The following is a 4,509-nucleotide window of genomic DNA, read 5'->3' on the forward strand; positions in this document are numbered from 1 at the left end:
TGATTTTGGAAAGAACCCTTAGCAACAGATGCTTAGCAATTTGAATCCTTCGGTATCGCCTTAAAACGGAACGTTCCAATCAATATGAGGTATGGCGTACTAATCTGGATCTGCACTGTTTGGATGCATCAAGAAATGTGTTCCAGAGCTTTATTGGATGTCTGCACATGTATAACAAGTGGGGATTTTTCCAAATATTTTTTCATATGAAATATTGCATAGAAAATTGTCAACAAATCAATTGAAAAGGGTTCCAGAAAAATATGTCATTTTTAAATCCTTTGCACTACCGTCATATAATGGACAAGAGTGTGTACAGTCTCAAGATCCGCTGTCCGGACTTTCCCTGGATGTATGTCCCTCGAATGTAAATATCGAGGAAACAGACAAGTGCCAGGAGTCCTGCCATTAAAACCACATGCATACAATTATTAAAGTCGGGAATATCCATTTCCGAATCCCGTGATGTTATGCATTGATTTCCTTTGAGGCTAAAGGCTGTACTTCTTCTGTGATATAATGGTTAGCAAAATTAATTTTCCCAGCAGAGTTTGAAAAGGATGTTTTCAAGGATGTTTTCATGTAGGGTTACTGACGTAAAACTATCCTGTCTCTATAATTTAATTTCCGACACAATTTCATTAATATAAATGCAACTAACATTGCGAATGTACAGCTCTCTCATATTCTTGAAGTCTTCTGCATTGTAGCTTCCATTGTAGCTTTTCTCTGAAAATCTCTACAATTCTCCTCGTTTTGTCATCGATAATTCAGCAATTTACTATTGTAATGCACGTTGTCTTTTGATTATTCATTTTCTGATATCGACATTTTCAAGCTTTTTTATTATCATTGCTTCTTCGTGTGAAAAGTCGAGAATTCTGAATGTACAAAAGCTGACATTTCCGTATGTATATAGTTAAAGAACTCGTATGGTCAAGTGATCACTGTGTCTTCCTTATAAAACACTTTCTTTCAACCACTTGTTTAGTGAGTGATTAAATCACTACCTAGGTCACGTTAGTATAAGTGACGAAGAATTCAAGTTACCTGAATTCTCTTGCCAAAATGATTTTGAGAACTTGGACAAGACGGTGTATTATTCTACACCTACGTATGTAACCTATGAAGTTTCGTCGTACAGTAAGTTTCGGAATCAGAGGACGCTGAGTCCAATAACTTTGACGCGGAGTACAAAAACTTTAGGTGCTATTGGACAATATTTGACCTTTGACCTCAAAACAGCGCGGGTTGAAATTTCGTTCTGTGCTATTAGCGGACGCGCTGAACGCGTTCCAAGTGTGCTCGCGATCGCTCAGCGCAGTTCGCGAGAAGCATCCAAAAAACGCCTAAATTTCGACTTTTTGCTGGTAAAGTTGGACTAAGAAGGTGTATGATAATAAGGTTAGTCACAAAATACAGGGATTTATGTCCTCGTACATCGTACGCTACGTTATTGTCCTCGACGCTATTCGTCTCGGACAATACCTCCGCTGCACGATGTACTCGGACATAAATCCGGTATTTTGCGAATAACCTTATATTACAAACATGATCGGAACTAATTTTGGATAATTGGATGTTGAAGTAATGTCGATATAATCGGTAAATGTAATCACATCTGCTTTTCTTTTCAAGTTACACACTTGTTTTTTTCTGAGTAATTTGTAATATTACAACATTAAGCTACAGCACACCTAACAATTTTGAGAAATTTGAAAAATATAAAGATCCAATTATCCCAAATTAGTTCCAATCGTGGCAAACGTCTTTCTTAATTAAACGTTGTATTCTTCTCAGCCGACAACGTCCCTGTCCGATAAATTTAGTATCGTGGTTTCGTAATAAGCTTGTTGACCAAAGAAGAAAACAGAGCAATTGAACATGAACAATGCCGGCCCTATGTAACTTTCAAAAAATACGACACAGAAAATTATTTATGACACTCTTTATCCAGACCAAAACGTTCAGTTATGGCACAGTGCAGAACAGGCATCTTGCCTTTGAAAATAGCGACAGGCGATTTCAACACCTAGATGTTGAAGACAGAACTTGTGATTTTTGTACAGCTACGTATACTAAAGATGAGAACACTTTCTTTTGTACTGTATATAGTGACATCAGAGAAAGATATTTCGAGTAAATCTGTAAAATTAAACCCAAATTTCACACCCTGCAACCTTTTAGGAAGATTGAACTTTTGATGACCAAAACCCCAGTTGCACTGGCAAATTATATATATAAATATATGAAGCTTACAATAAAAGAAAAAACCTTGTATGAGTAAAATATGGAGACTTCCTCACTTTATCGATGTATTTATATAAATTTTCATTACGAACTCTGCTGGAATTCAGTGTCTTATAAGCCCAAGTATACCTACATGTATTGTAGTAAAACAAACTCACTTTTGTTCATCACATTGACTCTATTGTAGGTAAAGCCAATCGCATAATTGGTCTTACGCAATTTTAATTTGATCATTCAAGTTGCTGTCCTTCGACATCTGTTTATTACTATGGTGCGTCCAATTTTAGAATATAATACAGTCATTTTCAATTCAATTTCTGACAGTCAGGCAAAGCGTATTGAGTCAATTCAGAAACGGTTTCTTAGATATTTACATCATAAGCAGGGATGTCACAGTGACTCTTCATCTTGACGTAATTTTGACTATGAATTGCTCTGTAATCTATTTAAAATTCAACCTTTGTTCTTAGGTAGGAAACTTTTTGATTGTATGTTTGTGCGTAAATGCCTTTTATCTTCTTATGACTCTACAGATTGTACAGGTTTTTATGGCCTATGCGTACCTAGATACTCTGCTGGACATAGACCTCTATTACACATCCCTTACTATAGAGTTGATGTTACAAAAAATGGCCTGATTGGACGTACGTCACGACTTTTAATGATTTGATTGAAAATGTTTGCGATGTCGATGTTTTTGAAGAATCTCATTCAACTTTTAAAAGACATATTAATTTGTTTTTGTCATTGTTTGATGTTTAGGGTACTTTTTTGTTTGTTTAAATTTCATTGTATTTTATCCTTTTCTTCATTTTCTTGTCTGTAAGTGAGTGCCTGGTGGCGCTGTTGATGAACAAATAAAATAAAATAAAATAAACACGATTGGAACTAATTTGGGATAATTGGATCCGCGTATTTTTCATATTTCTCAAAAGTGTTAGATGCCATATAGCTGAATGTTGCAATATTACAAATTACTCATAGAAACAAGAGTGTAACTTAGAAAGAAAAGCAGATAAGCCTACATTTGCAGCAGAGACAGACATTATTTCACCATCCAATTATCCCAAATTAGTTCCCATCGTGTTAACATAAGTCCACATAGGACACTTAAATAAAAATTACTACTATTACTATTACTATGTAGGGATAAACGAAATAACATAACTCCTTAAATGTCAAAAAGACAATGAAATTCGTTGATATGTAAATGTTCTCCTTCTTGAAGAAGAATACTTAGGATGGATATGCCAGCAAAATTTTCGCTTAGTCGATGACTCGATGTGAAAATTTGTCCAGACAAAATGCCCTTTAATGTACATTAAAGCGTTGAATATCTTCGATTTGCTCATGTTTAAAAGACACTTTTTTGCAAAAGTTAATGTATCCTTACTCCTTTTCCAATAAAACAATAAGCTTATTGTCGAATAATTTATGACCAAGATCGTCCTGCAAAATAAACTTTTATGTATCCTAACTGCATCCCAAAGGTTTCATTGTTGCTTTTAGATATCTAGCACGGTTCAGTTGTTACTAAGACAGATCCATATCAACGTTATCTTAGTGACATATATCATTCAAGTCCTTTGGGTCAGTCGGCAATGTTCATAGTCCCAGTTGTCCTCGTCAAACGTAAAATGTCTTCGGAAAGTCTGATCAAGCATATAGAATCAATGAGCTTCCACAAATGAGTGCTCCCTCATGTATTTGACCACATAAATACGGTACAGTGATAGCAGCAGTCTTTATCAGTATAAAGTAATGTTATGCAATATATGACTTAAGGTAGTATGCGCCTCGAAAGAATTGAACTTTTGCTCAAACTTTCCTGAATGACACTTTCAACCATTCTCTTAATAAATCAACAATATAAATAGAGGTCACCATGCAAAGTTTGGAACTAGAGAAACAAAATACCTAACATTTTGAGATAGTTGAAATTCAAAACGGCCGCCATTCCGATGTTAACTCCAGGGGGAATTAAATTTTGAATTTTCGAAAAAACTAAGCCAATGAAAGTTTTTCTTTCTTCAAGAGCTTTAAAATGAGTAGTCACAAGTGGTAGATCAGGAAAGAATTGTAGAAATTTAAAGAGTCCGATTATCTGTCCCCGAGGCGCGTTCTATCTTTAAGTGTACAGTTAAAGCCTACTCTCTGAAACTTGTTTGCCTACGGGCAACACATCTTCATAGTGTATATGCTAGGACATTTTATCAGACCTCTGAATCTTATTTCTAATCGTCAACTTCTTTGACTTTA

This window comes from Ptychodera flava, chromosome 15, assembly GCF_041260155.1.
Source record: "Ptychodera flava strain L36383 chromosome 15, AS_Pfla_20210202, whole genome shotgun sequence".
NCBI classification, from domain to species: domain Eukaryota; kingdom Metazoa; phylum Hemichordata; class Enteropneusta; family Ptychoderidae; genus Ptychodera; species Ptychodera flava.